Source organism: Chenopodium quinoa, unplaced genomic scaffold, assembly GCF_001683475.1.
Source record: "Chenopodium quinoa cultivar QQ74 unplaced genomic scaffold, ASM168347v1, whole genome shotgun sequence".
Lineage (NCBI taxonomy): Eukaryota > Viridiplantae > Streptophyta > Magnoliopsida > Caryophyllales > Amaranthaceae > Chenopodium > Chenopodium quinoa.
The window spans coordinates 1,112,708-1,133,001 of record NW_018743122.1 but is presented as its reverse complement, the minus strand read 5'-3'; positions in this window follow the sequence as shown (position 1 = coordinate 1,133,001).

Genomic DNA, 20,294 nt, shown 5'->3' with positions numbered 1-20,294 from the left:
TCGTGATTTCTTTTCTTTTGCCGGATGGGCTTCTTTTTAGGATCCACGGCGAGTTTGTGGACAGCAAGATTCGAGCTGACGCCTGGCATCTCTTTCACTTCAAAGGCAAAGATGTCTTTGAATTCCTTCAGCAGGAGGTGCAGATCTGCACCCAATTTAGCATGAGCACCCGTCCCAACCTTAACTGTACGCTCTGGACGGCTGTTGTCCAGAGGTATATCAACGTGGTCTCCAGCCGGTTGGGGACGGAGCTCTACTGACTGCTCCCCGGTCAGTGATTGCTATTTCTTCTCTTTTTTCACCTCCACCAGCAGCGGTGCCTTTCTTTTCTTTCCGGCTGCTGGTAGGGCTGGGGCCACATTATCTTTGACGGCTGAGAGATAGCACTCCCGGACTGTCTTCTGATCCCCATTTAAGGAACTAACAGAGCCGTCATCCCTCTCATACTTGATGAGCATGAAAGAAGGGATGATTACAGCCTTGGCTTCGTTGAGTGTTGGCCGGCCCAGAATAATGTTTTAGGCGGTCAGCTCCTCAACGACCAAAAACTTTTTGACCAGGTGTCGCCCTTTTCCTTTCTCACCCAGTCGTATTGGTAAATCAACCATTCCGACTGGGTAAACCATTCCACCCCCAAAACCAACCAAGGGGTGGGTAACCGGATGCATGCTGCTGACATTGTATTTCAGCTTTTGCAGGCACCGGAGGGTGATGATGTATGATGAGTTGTTGGTGTCAATAAGGATCCGTCCAACCAGCTAGTTGGCAACCTTAAATTCAATGACGGCCGGGTCGTCATGCGGACGGCGGACGCTGACCCTGTCCTTCTCAGTGCTCAGGACGTCTGGGAAGGAGGAGCTAGCAGACGCCTTTTCATAATCATCTTTGTCCATCTTTCAAAGATGGCTCTTGGTGCCCCGGATGGTAGGGCCACCGCATGAGAACCCGCCTACTATTGTGTAGACCGGCTCCTTGTCAGTGTCAAAACTACTAGCAGGCTGGGGTGTCTTAGACGACTGCCCCAGATTCTTCTTATTAGTCCCCTTGGACTTAGAAATGTAGGACTTTAACATCCCCTTGTTAGCCAGGCGGTCCAACGCCCGTTAAAGGCTGAAGCAGTCGTTGGTGTCATGGCCAACTTCCTCATGGTATTGGCAGAATTTGTTTTTGTTCCTTGATTGAATGGAACTTTTTATTGGATTCGGCTTCTCTAGGGACAGCCGGTCCTTAATTTCCATGAGGATGGAGTTGAAGTCCTTATTAAACTCGAACTTAGGAACGTACGGTTTAAATTCTTTCTTCTTCTTCTTCTAAGATGGCTGGTCAGGATCACTAACCGTCCAGACTTCTTTTCTTTTCTTGCTCTCTTCTTTCTTCTTGGCCGGCTGAGAAGACCGGCTGTCTTTCTGTTTGTCAGACTTCTTGGAGTCCGACTGATTACCAGGCGTGCAGAGGTCGGTTGCTTGAATATAGCTTTTCGCCTCCCTCAGAGCCACCTGTAAAGTGAAAGCCCCTTTTCTGACTAGGTCGAACTTAAAAGTTGACCTGTCTCTCAGACCCTTGAAAAAGTATGTAAAAGCTACCTCATCAGACAGTCCTTGGATCTGAATTCTAATCAGATTGAACCGCCTGACATAGGAGCAAAGCCCTACTCCCCCCCCCCCTGCTTAATGGTGCTCAAGTCAAGACTTGTTTTCTTAGCAGGGATTTTCATTGAGAAGTTGGAAGCAAACAGGAAGGCAAGCTTCTTGAAACTATTGATGGACCAGGCAGGAAGGTTGCCAAATCATCGTTGGGCAATGCCCTTCAACGTAGCTGGGAAGCATCGACACCAAGTGGCATCATCCAACCCTTGTAAGTACATGAGGTAAGTGTATGTCATGAGGTGATCTTCCGGGTTGGTGGTACTGTCATAGGTACCTACCAACACATTTTTAACCTTGGTCGGTTGTGCCGCCTCGGTTATCTCCCGGGTGAACGCAGAAGGTTGTTCACCCAGGCGGAGCAGACGAAGTTGCCAGTCTAGTGGCTGGACATTGTTATATGCCGCCTAACCTCCAATGAAGGCCGGCTGCATATAGTAAGGTGGATACTGGCCGTAGACATGAGAAGGTACATACGGTGCAGTCCCAATCATCTGAGGGCCAGAATGGACGGTATTACCGCCTGTCTGACTCTCATGCAAGGAAAGTGCATTCCCTGCAGAAGTGTTGTTGAAGCTTTCTGGAAAATTCGACGTAGAAGCCGACTCAGACAACTGTTGATTTCTCTTGCAGGTGATGATCTCCCGAGCATCAAGAGTTGATTTTTTGCTTCCCAACGGCTGTTGAGTCTGGCAGGTGTTGTTGGTATTCCTCTTAGGCAGAAGAATTTTGGACCAATCAATGGTCCCGGCTCCCTTCTCCTTTGGATGAGGAGTTGGCTGCCGATCTCTGACTAACTTCCCCTTTTCTAGAGGAGTCTTCTTCGCCGACTGACCCCTACTTGGGCCAGTCCGGCTCTTAGTGATCAGATCTTTGATTTCACCCTTGAAACTTGTCATGAACCTCATGAGTTCGTCTTGGGTGACAAGAGCTAATCCAGCTGCCGTGTGGGTTTCCCCTTCCGGCTGCCCAGGGGGTCGATTTGTACCCGCCTAGGTGGCACCCCGCTCCAGAGTGTCTCCGTGCCGGATGCGCTTGGTTATTAGAGAGCCATCATCGACTGTATAGATTTCAACTTGAGGATCTTCATCCTCCTGGTCTGTAAAAACTTCCGGGTCATCGCCCAGAGGCTTAGGGGTTGGTACAGACTCTTGAACCATCTTCGAGGTACTCTCCCCACAGACGGCGCCAAATGTTTTGGGTGTTTTTGTCCCTCGGGAGAGTTACGTCACAAAGATTGGTTCGGCTGAGCTGTACCTGCAAAACAACGGAGACTCTGGGTGGTTGGAGCTCCGCCTCCGAAGATCAAGTTAGTAACTTGAAAGGGAATAAAGAGTACGAAAATTTAGGTGGGGATCTGCTTGGATTCCAAGCTTAGGTGTTGCTCTGATGAGAGAAAATGTAGGTGTAATAAATGATTCAATGTGTCCCCAAAATGGGGAAATATCTCCCTATTTATAGGGTCAATGGAGAATGTGCCCCCATCTAGGTCACTTAACCTAGATTTTGGTGGGCTGCGCCGTTTTACGGCGCTTCTTGGGATTTGGGCCGTTGAAGGCTGTCATTTCAGAGATTTTTCCAATGGGGCCATGTGTCAAGGGGATATTGAGCCACGTGGGCCATCCTGAACTCGACACGTGGCCTCCTCTCATTGGCCCACGTGTCTAGGGTATTTTTACCCTAAACACATGATATAATTAATGTTATTTTTTAATCTTTTGTAAAATAATAATATAATACATGTAACTATATACATTGATCATGGTTCTTCTGGACCATAACAAAACAGTCTCACGCATAAGTATCCTGTTGATATTACTCAGAAGTTTCATAATTGACATGATAATTCTTATGCAAATACACATTTTAATTCTCACTAACTCTCATATGCTCAAACTTCAGGTTGAGATGTCAATATTAATAATATTCAAAATACAAAATTTGTATTGTTAGACCCTATAAATATGTCATCAATAATTTCATCACAACTATAAATAATCCATTGAAATATAATTATTTTTTTTTGGTAATTTTTTTTCATCAAAGTTATAAATACGTCTTATTATACTTTGAATGAACATTGACATACACCACACTAATTGTATAGAAAGTAATGCATGCAATATGAGATATAGAAAATATGATAACATATTAAGCAAATTATACAATAAGTAATGCATCTAAATATCTAATATCAAACATATGCAATGAATAATCCAGTAACCTATGACTCACACGTGCATATGAACATACATAAGACTCAAAATAATACAAGACACTGTACATTATGGATTTTAAAAATCCATATTTTATTGACCTACTGGTCCATGATAAACTTTAATTATTATCATTATTTCGACATTAAAATGGACATATATTCCAAATCCCTTATTCACTAGTGCATTATGTCATGCATATGCATTGTTTATCGTTCCATCATATACCTGGTATCATCATTTAATTCCTCAAGGTACAATTTTAATTTGCATGCTATTTTGAGAGTGATATCTGAATACATTTTTCATTGGTACCATCATAATTTTCTTACATCATAGGACATCTATTGTAATAATTTAGATATCTACACAAATTCAAGAGTATTTCATACACCTGGTATTAATATACTGTTACACTATTAAAAGTGTCAACTGCACTATCTTGCCATATATCACATCTTTATGTTGGAACCAATTATACAATCTACACTTCAAGTGTAGTGATTCAAGTATATACAATTGGCAAGCTTTATCTCAATGTGCAACATATTTTGATAACATATGGACAAAAGTTGGCTAGAAAACATTTCAAATTACCATTATATATATAGGGATCATCAGTTTAATTAATTTTGCCAACTTACTCCATTCTCCCCCTAAGTTGGTATACTATCTCATATATGGGGGCGTCACAATTCTTCACCAACTTAATATACAAATTTGCAATAAAATTCATTTCATGGGAGGATCATAATCAACAAAATTTATCTCTCAGAAGAATTATATTAAACAAGTTTTTATCTCTTCTAAAGAGCAATTTTAAATCATTTCTTCCTTAACTATACATTGCGGGCATAACACATATGTATTTATTATTAAATCTTTCAAAATTTGCTCTCTTCAGGAGATCAATAATTCAACATTAATGGGGAGACATATGTTGGTAAAATATCTCAAACATTGGGGCAATTTTTCACCAACTTAGTATATAATTTCAGGTGCATCAAATTTCTTCTCGTAGGATAATCATATATATTCAACAAATTTCTATCTCTTCTGGAGAATAATGAAATTTTGTATTATTTTAGAGATCAATATAATAGGGGGTAATAAATTGTGCAGTTGCTAATTTCTAATTCTATTTCTTATGTGCTGACACACAATAGCCCCAATCAAGAGAATTGTTTCTAGTGATACTTTATTTTGTTGATTATTAGAGATACTTTATCCATGGCCAAGAATATGATGTGATATAAGTACACCAATGTGTTTGTTTCTACAATTGGCAAGACAATTAACTAATACTCATATTCCAATAGAGCATTGGTTGTAATCTTGATACACGCTAATCTTGTTGGACAAGATTTTATACTCTTCTAGAGTACTTTATATAATCATAACATATATTAGAAATTATCTCTTCAGGAGATGCATCAAAATGCGTCACTTTCTCAAATTTGTCATTGTCAATTATTGCTTATTTCCTCTTCCAAGGATTCTTATCGTTGTAACCCTTTGGATTACCACACTTCAGCTGTGCTAGTTTTAGTAGAAACAAATCTTGTTCTTCTAGGACATCAACTTAATATGTACATGTATAGCTAGTATATAAGTAATGACATTTGTTCATATCCATCTTCAAGATGGTATCATTCTAAATATTTGCTTATCATGTGGCCACCTCAATTAAATATATAATTGATATTTAGGCTAGTGTATGTACCAAACTGACCATCAACATATTTGATTATTCATGTACACGGATTACATAAAAACAATGGAATAAACACTATCTCCCCCTAATCCTTGCATATGGGGGTTTGGAATCAATCCGCAACTTTTAAAATCCCTTGCACCTTTAATTTTAAGCCATAAACTGTTTTGACAATGTCATGTATCAAATAATGTGTTCCTTTTTAGCAAAAGAATAATAGAATTAAACTTACAGAACATTTTTAAAACAAAATCTCTTATATTTATGGGCATAGTAAATATATTGATCATGTAAAGCTTCTCACAATGTCATGTAGTATCTTATAAACTCATAACATTATATCTTGGTCATATAGTTGATATGTAATCATGTTTGACATTTTAATTAAACTTTTCAATGATTTGTAATCATAAAAAATCCAAGCAAACATGCTTCCTTTTAATCACACAAACTATCATTCACTTTTGAATTGAGTAAATCCAGTAGTCTATCCATGTATTTTTAATTCTCACTTAAAATTCAATATTTAGAATACATTCAAAACCTTTTGTACATTCTTTCTCATGGATTAATGTCTATATATAAAATCGCATTAGTATTGTGGATGCTATTAAACAAAATACATTATTAGAAAGTAATATGCGTATGTTGGTGTATAATATCACATTTATTTGATTGAAATCACATAATATATATAATATAGAATTCAAGGCAGTACGCTTCATAATAAATTAATAATATAAGCTAAACTAATAGTATGACCATGGTATTAAGTTCACGTTAATTGTACAGCATAAGTGTATGCAATTATAGGGCATTAGCTTGGAAATTACTATTAATACACTATGTGTCTTCCATATTTTATTGAAACCATATTTTATTGAAATCACCTTTAGACAAGTACTGACATGATTTGGGGGCATCAAGGATAATCATTCATGTCGTTAATAGGATTATGACATCATCCATGTACAATTAATCTCACTAATTATTAAAAGAGCAATACAATAATCTTCAAAGAATTAATTTGAAAAATTACAAATTAACAACAAACTTACTGTATAACATATTTCAACGCCTAACAATGATAGCTGGTAGTCACGCAATATATAATTCACAAAATTAATATGAAGTATATATGTTTAGTATTAAAATATTTTACAAACAATATGAAATAATTCTCTCTCCACAATCTGTTGTTTCATTTTATTCATCAAACTAGAATAAATGGTAAAATACTTCTTAAGATCGTAGACAAGTGATTATCATTAATAAAAGTCACCAAGTCAGAACTTAGGTCACAAGACAAGGGAATACCATGATATTAATGATAAAATTATACTACAATATATAACTTCTAGAGATATACTTGAATATATATATATATAATTATCTCACCTAAATATACGACATATCTTTCACAATATGGTATAATATATCTTAAATCCTAATTGGTAACTGTAATCAATAACTTATACTAATGGCGAAAACAAGGAATCTTGTCATTCCTTCTTAAAAAATTTCACGCTTTTTTTTCCCCTTTGTTTTTTAATTTTTTTGCCATATTTTAATGACATCTATATATTTTATAACCTATAATAATAGTCATTTCCATTTTGACAACATATTTAATCCAATCATCAATCATCAATAACTTATACTAAAGGCGAAACCAGGAATGACACTCGTCATTTCCTGGTTAAAAATTTTCCCGCGTTTTTTTCCCTTTCCTTTTTAATTTTTTTGCCATATTTTAATGACATCTATATATTTTATAACCTATAATAATAGTCATTTCCATTTTGACAACATATTTAATCCAATATTACTCAATTAAAATTTTTGCATATATTCTATATATACTAGGAAACTTTTAATTACAAAAATACTAACATAGATTAAAAAAAATAAGGTTTTGGAATATATCGTTTTCCAAGATTATTATAATATTATCAATATCAATTTTAAAGAAAAATCATTTTTGCAGCATACTTTGTACGGAGTATTAGGTCCTGTTCTTTTCACCTTAAAAAAATAATATTAAGTAAAAATAATTTCAGTTCAGTAAAAATAAGTTCAGTTCAGTAAAATTAATTTCAATTCAGTAAAATTAATTTCAATTCAGTAAAAATATTTTCAGTTCAGTAAAATTCAGTTTTTTTAAAGAAGAATTATAATCAATAACTTTTAATAAGGCGAAACCAAGAATGATACTTGTCATTTCCTGGTTAAAAATTTTCCCGCGTTTTTTTCCCTTTTCTTTTTAATTTTTTTGCCATATTTTAATGACAATCTATATATTTTATAACCTATAATAATAGTCATTTCCATTTTGACAACATATTTAATCCAATATTACTCAATTAAAATTTTTACATATATTCTATATATACTTGGAAACTTTTAATTACAAAAATACTAACATAGATTTAAAAAAATAAGGTATTGGAATATATCGTTTTCCAAGATTATTATAATATTATCAATATCAATTTTAAAGAAAAATCATTTTTGTAGCATACTATGTACGGAGTATTAGGCCTTGTTCTTTTCACCTTAAAAAAATAATATTAAGTAAAAATAATTTCATTACAGTAAAAATAATTTCAGTTCAGTAAAAATAAGTTCAGTTCAGTAAAATTAATTTCAATTCAGTAAAAATAATTTCAGTTCAGTAAAATTCAGTTTTCTGAAAGAAGAATTATAATCAATAACTTATACTAAAGGCGAAACAAGGAATGTCACTTGTCATTTCCTGGTTAAAAATTTTCCCGCGTTTTTTTCCCTTTCCTTTTTAATTTTTTTTGCCATATTTTAATGACATCTATATATTTTATAACCTATAACAATAGTCATTTCCATTTTGACAACATATTTAATCCAATATTACTCAATTAAAATTTTTACATATATTCTATATATACTAGGAAACTTTTAATTACAAAAATACTAACATAGATTAAAAAAAAATAAGGTATTGGAATATATCGTTTTCCAAGATTATTATATTATTATCAATATCAATTTTAAAGAAAAGTCATTTTGATAGCATACTTTGTACAGAGTATTAATCTTAAAACTATACATAACGTTTATAAGAACAAAATAATCAATAACTTATACTAATCGTGAAACCAGGAATAACACTTGTCATTTCCTGGTTAAAAATTTTTTCGCTTTTTTTTTCCTTTCCTTTTTTAATTTTTCTGCCATTTTTTAAAGACATCTATATATTTTATAACCTATAATAATAATCATTTTCATTTTGACAACATATATAAACCAATATTACTCAATTATAATTTTTACATATATTCTATATATACCAGGAAACTTTTAATTACAAAAATACTAACATAGATTAAAAAAAATAAGGTATTGGAATATATCGTTTTCCAAGATTATTATAATATTATCAATATCAATTTTAAAGAAAAATCATTTTGGTAGCATACTTTGTACGGAGTATTAATCTTAAAACTATACGTAACGTTTATAAGAACAAAATAATTTTGCTATAGTATACTTCGTACATAACATATATTGGAAAACTAAATCTAATTGTTCTAAACATTTATGTGATTATTTTATTTAAAAAAACCTACTACTCACTAAAAATATATTTAATGTTATGAAATATCGTGTGGATGACCATTATGCTCCTCATATCATTCCGGAATATTCTAAATATATGATTTATTCTTATCTAAACATATTTGTGGATGTCCATCTTGTATCACTCTAAAACTTTCTAGAGCTTAGGGTTTATTATTCTCCAAGCAAACTCTATCAATTATTATAATATATATATATATATATATATATATATATATATATATATATATATATATATATATGTGTATGTATACCTCCATCATATGAAAGACAAGTAGAATACACATTTCAATTCCCTCTCAATGTTTATATTTCTCCTTATTTTACAACACGTTATCAGCACCAAAGCTCTAAATTTATTGTTGATTTCTTAGGTTAATGATTAATTTGTTGTATACTGAATGTGCTAAATTATACTCATTATTATCTTGTTGTGTCGCATCTTGGGAAGAAATTAGAAGGAGATTAATCTTGATCATGGGTTTTGATCTTTTAATAATGAAATCACACGTTTCAAGAATGTCATATCAATCCCAATCCTCATTAATTAATTTGGGACTAGTACGAGTAGTCTCACGGCATTAATAATTTGGAATGTTAATGGTAGTGCTGCTTTATTTAATTACAAAGAACTCTCATATTGTTTTTCGATTGCATTGGTTTGTTTATCTTGAATTATTGTTATACTTTATTTTCTTTGCATTGACGTTTTCATGAGTTACAGGCTAGCAGATGACGTTGACAACATGAATTTGACGATAAGGCTGGTTTTTATAGTGGGAAAGATTTTGATATCAGGAAAGTTCATTCTCAAATATCCTGTTATTGGTAATTTTAAACCTTTACATAATATGTTTATATTGTTTTCCAAATTTTCGTATTTTTATTATTCCTAGAGTTCAATGAGCAATTTGGGAATAGTTGGATTGGATGCAGAAAATAACTAATTAGTAGTTTTGTTTTGACTATGAGTTTTGTTTAGTTTGAATCTAAAAGGGTATTTAGAATTATTATTGGTGTTAATTTTATGAACGTATGGTTTTCATGAACTTGTATTACATATATTTGCTAGATTTTGGTATTACTTTTCCTATCCGTAAATGAGTTTGGTTATTTCTCTATGCTTCATAGCAAATATGAATGGTTTGATTTAGCAATTATTTACCCATATAATTTGTTTGTGAAATCCTATGTCTAATGCCTTGAATGTTTGTAAATTGTACGAAGTAAGCATAAGGCACATGTGAAACTATTTATAATTTATGTATTGAATTATGCCATCTAAAACGAGGGACGCGACGGGGGTAACAAATTATAGCAGCGTCGAGTCGGTTTCCACATATTGCCCGGGCAAAGGCGCGTTTCAATTTCAAATTGAAACTCAAAAAAGAGGCCTTCTTCCTCCACGTACATGCATGATCCAGTCTTTTTCGAATCTCCATTTGCAATTTCCAATCAACAACAGGCAAATCTTTTGGTGTTGAATTTCCCAAAAAGGGAGAAAGGGCAGCCCTCGCCCCGGGAGCTAAATATGTTACCCCTGTCGCGTCGCTCGATTTAGATGGCATATACAACATGGCGTCCGTTATAACTAACACACAAAAACGGAAAAAATCAGCAAATGGCTCGACCGAAGGAAGAGACAGTGCAGAAAGCCAGTCTAGTTCAATACCTGCCCGGATTTCGGACTACTTCGTTATATTTCAAGTATGATATGAACCATGTGGTTTTCCACTAACGTGAACGTGTTAATGTTAATTTGCGTATGATTGATTTTGTTTATATACTTATATGCATGAATTTGAATTGGATTATAAGAATAATGAATAAATTGAACATGAAATACTTACACATATATATGGACCTGAAGTTCCTTAAATTTATAAAGGTTTTAAAACCTAAAAATTATATAAAGATACGTATATGACCTAGAAAATTCTATTAGTTTCTAATAAAGTATGTTGCTAAAAAGCATCCACGGTACTAATGCGTCTATATATAGAGTCCATGAGATAGAATTTACAATAGGTTTTGAATGTATTTTGGGTATTGAACTCTAAGTGAGTATTGAAGATACATAAATTACTATATTTATTCACTCCATAAGTGAATGAGAGTTCATGTGATTTAAAGGAAGCATATTTTCATTATGTTTTCGTAATTACAAATCATTGAAAAGCTTAATTAGAATTGCAAAGATGATTACATATTAACTATTGGACCAAGAAACAATGTTTTTAAGTTTATAAATTGCAATATGACATTGTGAGAAACTATACATAATCAACGTTTACTTGATACATGACATTGTTTAAGGGTTTTAAAGGTTGTTGGATTGATTCATTACATACCCCCATATTAAGGATTAGGGGGAGATTGTATGTAATTCTTGCATATAAATAATAAAATATATTGATGGTCAGTTTGGAATATAAATTAACTCAAATATTAACTATTTACTTAATAGAAGTGGCCACATGCATATTATTTAAATATTTTTAAATTATACCATCTTGAAAATGGATATAAATGATTGATCATATACTAATTATAAATGCTCCAATTAAATTATTGTCCCAGAAGGACAATATCGGTTACTAATGAACCTAAAGCACGTCTGAAGCGTTGCAGTCTAAGTTAAAATATAAGAACTTTTGGAAAAGGAATGGAGCATCTATTGACAATGATGACAAAATTAAGGAAATGATAAATCTCATTACATTTTTAGAATAAAAATCACTTTTAGTAAGATTCATATGTTCCATGATTATGTAAAATACTCTAGAAAAATATGAAATGTCCAACAAGATTAACATATATCAAGATTATAGTCAAAACTCCAGCAGAGTATATATAAGTAATTATTAGATAAAATATTAATTAGTTGAATGTTTATCCAATTGTATAAGAAACACATGTTGGTGTTCTAATATCACATCATATTCATGGCCATGCACATAGTAAGTTTAATAAAGTGATCACTAGTGTTGAAAACTGACCAGAGTTCAAATTTAGAGAAGTGATTGGATGTGATAATTAATTTAGGCCATCCGGGTTTAATAATTATTACCCGTAATGGAAACCTGAAGTTTCATTAGATAATGTTCTGACGCTTTCTCAATGTTAAATATATAAAATTAATTGAATGGCAAGACATAACATTGAGATTGAGTTATATGTTTTGATTTTTTTTATATAAAGGAGTAATGGCTAATAAAGGAGTAATGGATGACCAGAAGTTCACCAAAATACTTATATATTATTGTCAACTATTAAGTGATCAGAAGCTCACCAAATACACTAATTAAGTCTTTAAAGATCCAGAAGATCATCACCTACTAGAATTACGAGCAAGTGATTTATGCTTGTATAACAATTCTTTTGATTGAGGATATTATATGTCAGCACATATGAAATAGGAGAAGAAAGAAAAACTTACAACTGCACAACATATGTCTCCCCATTGACATTTATCTTCATAAGAGAAAATATTATTGAAAATTTAATAATAAATACACATGAAATATAAAGTTAATGAATAAATGTTTCTTCATCGAAATTGTTCTCCTGAAGAGATAAATTTTGATTGTGATCCTCCCAATGAAATGAATTTTAATGCAAATTTATATACTAAGTTGGTATAGAATTAGACGCCCCTATAAAAGAGATATTTTACCAACTTAGGGGGAGAAGAAATAGCAAAAGTTGGGAAAATCGAAAAAAAAAATTAAGAATATTTATGATCCCTTTAATGGTAGTTTGAAAAGTTATATATATGCCAACTTTTGTATATATATTATCAAGATATGTTGCACATTTATGATTTGATTTGTATTCAGTTATGACTCATGTTGCATATCGTTGAAGATACATTTGGCCATATTAATTATGTGTATATATTGAGATAAAATCTTGCCAATTGTAGGTGTAGGTTGTATATGATCGGTTCCAAAATAAAGATATGTTTAATAGATATGATATTTGGCAATATAGTGCAGTTGACACTAATAGCGTAATAGTATATAAATACCATAGTGTATGAAATACCCTAAAAGTGGTATAGATATCTAAATTATTATAATAGATGGCCTATGATGTAAGTACAATGAGAAATGTATTCAGATATCATAGTAAAATAGCATGCATAATGTAAGTTAAAGGAATTTTATGATACCGGTACATAATGGAACCGATGAATAATATGCATATGCATAATGGAATGGACTAATAAATAAGGGATCTGAAATATATGTACATTTGATGTCGACATAACGATAATGATCATAAGTTTATCATGGACCCGAAGTCCAATGAAATATGGAATTTTAAATCCACACTGTACATTGTCTTGCATCATTTTGAGTCTTATATTCATGTGTATGTGAGCCATAGGTTAATGGTTTATTGCATATGTAGGAAGTTAGATTCATTACTCATTGTATAATTTGTTTATATGTTATTATGTTTTATATATCTCATATTGCATGGATTAATTTCTTACAATGGTTGTGGTGTATGTGAATGTTCATGCAATGTATAGTAAGACATATTTACAACTTTGATAAAAAATTAGAAAGAGATATTTATATTCTAATGGGCTTATAATTGTAATGAAATTATTGATGACACTTATTTAATAACATGTTATGAATCATATAAAAGGAGTTCCTGAAAAACTTATATACGACGTATTAAATGCCCAACCCTACAAATTTTTATGTCTTGAATATTGCAATTATTATCAAACTCTTGAAAAGTCTATGTGACTATATTATTAACATCTCAACCTGAAGTTTGAGCATATGAGAGTTAGTAAGATTTACTATTTGTATTTACAAGAGAGCTCCTGTCAATCATGAAACATCTAAATAATATCAATGGAATACTTATGCGCGAGAATGTTTTCTCATGGTCCAGAAGAACCATGATTAGCGTACATAATTACATATGTTATATTATAATTCATATGAGATTGAAGAATGACATTAATATTATCAAGTTTTGTCATCAAATTATTATTAATGAAAACAATCAAATAATGATCACCAATATTTATTATTAATGACTTCCGGAAGAAGTCATAACCGCATGAGTTTTTTCCTAATAAGGTTTTAACAAGGCACAGTCTTCGATAATGGACATTCAAGGAGGAGTGTTATGAAATATCGTGTGGATGACCATTATGCTCCTTATATCATTCCGAAATATTCTAGATATATGATTCTTATCTAAACATATTTGTGGATGTCCATCTTGTATCACTCTAGAACTTTCTAGAGCTTAGGGTTTTTTATTCTCCAAGTAAACTCTATCAATTATTATACTATATATATATATATATATATATATATATATATATATATATATATATATATATATGTGTGTGTGTGTGTGTGTGTGTGTGTGTGTATGTATGTATACCTCCATCATATGAAAGACAAGTAGAATACACATTTCAATTCCCTCTCAATGTTTATATTTCTCCTTATTTTACAACATTTAAAAAGTTGATTAAGGAATACTAATTATCCTAAAGTAAAATGAACTCAAATAAATTGTCATATTATGCCAATCAAAGTGTGTCAAAAATTTATGGACAAATGTATATGACTTCGTATATGGGTACTAACCTAATTAACTAAGCTAATAATTTAATTTTCTTATATAAAACGTTATATATTCTAAGTTTCTATTACTATATATTTTTTTTATACAATCCAATTTAATAATCTTTACATTTAATTTAAGTTATTTTGTTACAAATAAATTTTCTGGATAAATTATTGTTGAATTAACACCATATTTATTATTTATTTATTGTAAAATTTAATTATGACCGTGCATGGCATGAGAGTTAACCTAGTTATATCAATAAAAGCGATATTGCATCGATGAACATAATGATTCAATTAAACTGCCAATATAAATTAATTAAGTCTTATAATATTTTCAAATAAAATCATCATGCTCCAAGCCAAAGTATGCCGAATTCATCATGCACGGATGCACCTCATCATAGTATGCCATATATAACCCAAATGAACCACCATTAACCCTATAGAAACTACAGAGAAAAGGTTGCTTTTATTCTCATATACTCAAAAGGTATTTATAGCTAAATACAAACTAGGTTAGGCAACTAGAATTATGTTAGTTGGATACAATTAACAAAAGCTATTAAATAGGATACTTATCCTTAGAGGTATATAAGATATATACGCTTAACAATATTAAAAGGATAAATATTAAGCAATATTCTACCGCTAGATTTCACTAATAGCCATTATTTGTACAAATGTAGTGTGCTTGTTAAAACAATAAATCAATCAACCTTTGCGTATGACTCCCTACGAAGCACGGACACTCGTAAGTTCAGGCGTGTCCGAGTCGACATGTGTGTCGGACACGGACACGTGTGGGACACGGGGCAAAACGTCTCGGACACTCCAAAAACCGTGTCCGGTTTATTTTTGACGTTTTTGATTTTTGGACACGGGTCGTGTCACCCTTAGACACGGGCCGTTTTGGTATGACACGGGAAATAACCTAAAGTCTTGCTCTCTGCTTTGCCTCTCTGCCTCCCTGCCTATTTCCACTTCTCAATTTCTCATCTTCCTCTCTGCCTCACGCGAAATCAGTCATCACCATTGTCATCACTCAGTCACTGTCGTCGTTGCTCCACCCACCACCCACCACTCCACCGTTCGCATCAACACAGTCAGTTGTCGTCGTTGCTCCACTGTCGTCGTTGCTCCACTGTCGTCGTTGCTCCACGCTTGGTGTCACTCAGTCACTGTCGTCGCTGCCTCTGCCTCATTCAATTGCCGCTGTTCGTCCTCAGCCACCACCCACCACTCCACCGTTCTCATTGTCGTTGCTGACTTGCTGTCCCAGACTCCCAGGTATGGTTCTCAACGTTTTTTTTTTTTTTTTAAATTCAATTAATTTTCTGCATTTCAGTTTCATGAATCATGTAATTAGAAATTTAGAAGTTGAAGCTGAAGGGTAATTGGATGTCTCGAACGAAATTTGTGGGTATCAAAGAAATTTTGGTTGAAATTGAAGAAATTTTGTAAGGGATTTTATAGTATAATAATAATAATTGAGTTTTTGGAATCTGGGTTTGGTGAGCATGTGCACAAGAATACCTCATACACTTCTTTCTAAATTTGTGAAAAGTTAGATTTTTTAATTTAATTAATTTTATTTAAATGTATCTTCTTTGAGATCAGTGGAATATTGCTTCTGGATTATTTTTTTCATTTGTGTTTATTAAATGTAGCATGTGGATCCTGGGGTTTTGAAGATGCAATGTTCACTGTGTCTTGATTCCTATTGTTCTGGGATTTGTGTAATTATGTTTGCTTTTATACTTGGAGCTTTGATAGCATTTATCTCCTTCATATTTGGTTGATTAAAGAGTGTATTACCAACGTGAATGACGAGGCTTTATAATTGTGTTATTAAGCTTCTTTGATCTGGTTTTATTATATAAGAAAACTTTGATGCTTTGAGAGAAGTTTCTAATTTTAGTTTTGATTAGTGGTTCTATAAGTAGAAAATTCAGTTTTTGTGGTTCTTGTTGTTGCTAATTTTGCTGTGATGTGAATAATGTGTTTTGTTGGACTTGTTATGGTTAATCATGACTATCTTCATTGATATAAACCAGTGTATTTGGTTTGATGGTTTCTTGATATGTATGAGACTATTTCCGTACACTTAGTTCATTTACTTGTTTAATTAAAATTGTGTGTTTTGAGGCTAATTATTTAGTGTTTTATTGAATTAGTTGTCAAATTCTCGTTTTTTTAATATATTATATGACTTGTTATACGCCGTACCCGTGTCCCCTATTTCAGGATTGCCGTTTTCCCGTGTCCGTGTCGTGTCCGTGTCCGTGTCCGAGTCCGTTTCCGTGCTTCCTAGATGACTCCTCAAGAATTGGTTTAGATTTTTTTTTTTTTTAAAAAAAAATTCCGAACTAAATAATTATTCTAGTGTAGATTGTGATTACAAGAATTTCATAAGCAACAAGATAAGAGGCATGTGGAGGGATGAGGAAAGTCAGAACGATAACATAACCAAATTAAAAACATATCCACGAGTAAATCCACTAGATAAATCAATATAAACATACGGCATCACACAAAAATTATATTGTGGTTTTAACAATACATTTGAAGTTCTAATGTAACATGAAATATAGATAGATAAGAATACAACATGTCAGACTATTAGTTGTATATTAATTTATCTATTTACATCAACCCACAATATTGAAAGCATGCATACCTTGTTGTCGTTGAGATCTTAGTTAATCCTTCGCACAAAATTATGGTGCTTTAATTGCTATTGAAATCAATTTAATTAGAGTTATGGTGCTGATAACGTGTTGTGAAATAAAGAGAACGAGAGGGAAATTGGGGAGAGAATTAATTAGTTATTCCATAGAGAAGGAGATATATAAACATACAATATATTCAGGGTTTCGTTGGATAAGAATATAAACCCTAGTTCTGGGAGGATAATGGATATCCACAAATATTTCATAACATTATTATTATTATTATTATTATTATTATTATTATTATTATTATTATTATTATTATTATTATATCTCAAAAACAGACAAAGTCATACAACCTATAAAAAGTTAGTGGTTAGCCGAGATACAATCTGGGCCCCCACTCCTCTAGTTATACCAAATCCAATCCTAGTAAATATATGAGCAGCTGCACATGCCCCAATGTCTTGCGTCGTCGAGAATTTTTGAACCCGTTTCAGCAATGTAACAATCTCTTTCTCTAATTCCGCAAGTGAAGAAAATGAGAAGGGAATGAAACCATATCCAATTGCCTGACATCGAGCTTCATACTTAACCCGCTTCCGATGAACCGCATCAGCCACAACCCGCCCAGGAATGATATTATTATTATTATTATTATTATTATTATTATTATTATTATTATTATTGTTAGTATTAATATTATAATTATTAAATATTAATTATTTATTATTATAACTATTAAATATTTATTATTATTATAATTCAATATTAATTATGATTATTATTAAATATTAATTATTTATTATTAAATATTAATTATTTATTATTAGTATTATTAAATATTAATTTGATATTATTACTATTATTAAATATTAGTTATTATTATAATAATTAAATATTAATTGTTATTATTATTATTAAATATTAAATATAATTATTTATTATTATTATTATTAAATATTAATTATTATTATTATTATAATTCAATATTAAGTATTATTTTTAAGCAGAGCAAAACAACTCTAAAGAACGGGGCCTTAAGCAATTTTTTAAAATATGGGGTTGTTTGACAAAATTAGCAGTAATAGGTAGCTTTTAGCAATTGAGTAACGAGTCATCCTTGAGTAGTGAGTAGCCATCTATTAGATTTTGAAGTGGTAATTGATAATATAAGTGTTTGGTAAAATTAGTAGTTGGATTTTACAATTTTTTTACAAAATCTGTTAAACTGTTGGATTTTCACTTTTATTTTATTTTTTTGGTCACCGAATTATTTTAAAATGATAATTGTTTCGGGGTTTTTTGTGTCCCTCGGGAGAGTTAAAGCTCTAAACCGGATTCAGCAAGGACGCCTGTACCTGCAAAATAAACGGAGCACCGAATGGTCGGTGGTCCTCCTCCGAAGGTTAAGTTAGTACGGATTCGGAGTAAAACATGCGGAATATAAGTTATCTGCTCGGATTCCAAGCTTAGGTGTTGTCTGTTTCTTGAGAGTGACAGATCAATAATGATTGGAACGTGTCCCAATAAATGGGGGGAATGTCCCTATTTATAGGGACCTTGGGAAGTGTTCCCTCCCTAGGGTTTGATGACTAGGGATTAGGGCACGTCGTTTTTTAGGGACCCCTTAGATTTGAGCCTTGAAAACCGCCATTCCTAGGGGGCAATATCTGCTCGACACATGTCACCATTTGGGAGGTCTAAGTTGGCACCTCTTCCAGTGACACGTGTCATGCTCTGATTAGGCCACTTGGCAGGGTATAAAATACCCAAATCATTTGCCCCTCACAGGGGGTCACGTGCTTTCCACGTGCCGCATGTGACAGGTGTTAGGTTATGAGCGGTTGGTTTTTTAACCATTTGCCATGGGTGAATCTAAGGATTTTTACCCTAGATTCTTTACCCTTTCTATATATAGGGGTTGACTACCCTTCATTTTCACACTTTTGTGAATCTTTCGAGAGAATCCATAGCCTTTGACTTCTGAACTCTTGATTAGTTCTTTGCAAGCATCCGACAGTTGTTCGCAAGTCCGTCTGTAAACAGACGTCCAAGCTTCTTTCAACCATCTCCTATTACCCTTTAAAGGTAACCGTCTGCTTCTTTTGCTTTCTTTTTTTTACTTTTTCCTTGCTTTGTTTTTTAAAATGGTTTCCCAAACGCACACGGCACAGCCTAGGGTAGTGATCAGCCGATCATCGGGGATGGCTAAATCTAGAACTAGTGGTGCCGAATGCTCGTTCATGTACCCTGCTTTGCGAACTTTCCCGAATCCGACCGTTTTTGTGTCTGTGCAGGACACGATGGCCAGAACCAAGAGAACTGCCAGAGTTTATAATTCGGATGGTTCTTTATACCATTCGGAGGGGTCTAGTGTATATTCAAACGGCTCTATTAGGGCGTCTGTTATTGAGCTTCGAGATCATCTTCCAAGCCCTTCTTCTAACCCTCCTCCTACTCAAACCTATTACCATTCCCCAACCTCTAACGGTACTCCCAGCGACACAATCTTTTAGGAGGCTGAAAATCAGTCTGCGCCCGAGCCTTCTGGAACGGCGTTGAAGGAGAGACTGAGGGAGGACCTTGCTGGCACCATCCGAAAGTCCCTCAGCTTTGTTGAGAGCTCTGATGACGACTCGGCCTCGTCATATTCTGATAGTGCCTCCGTTGACTCGGAGGAGACACGAGCTAAGATAAACACGACAAGGGAGTCCTTGTCAGTGGAAAAAGGTGAAGGCTGGGCCGAGCCGCATGCTACTAACCGCCAGGAACGTGCTCCCTATTATAAGCACGTTCCCGAAGGCAGGCGGGACCTAATG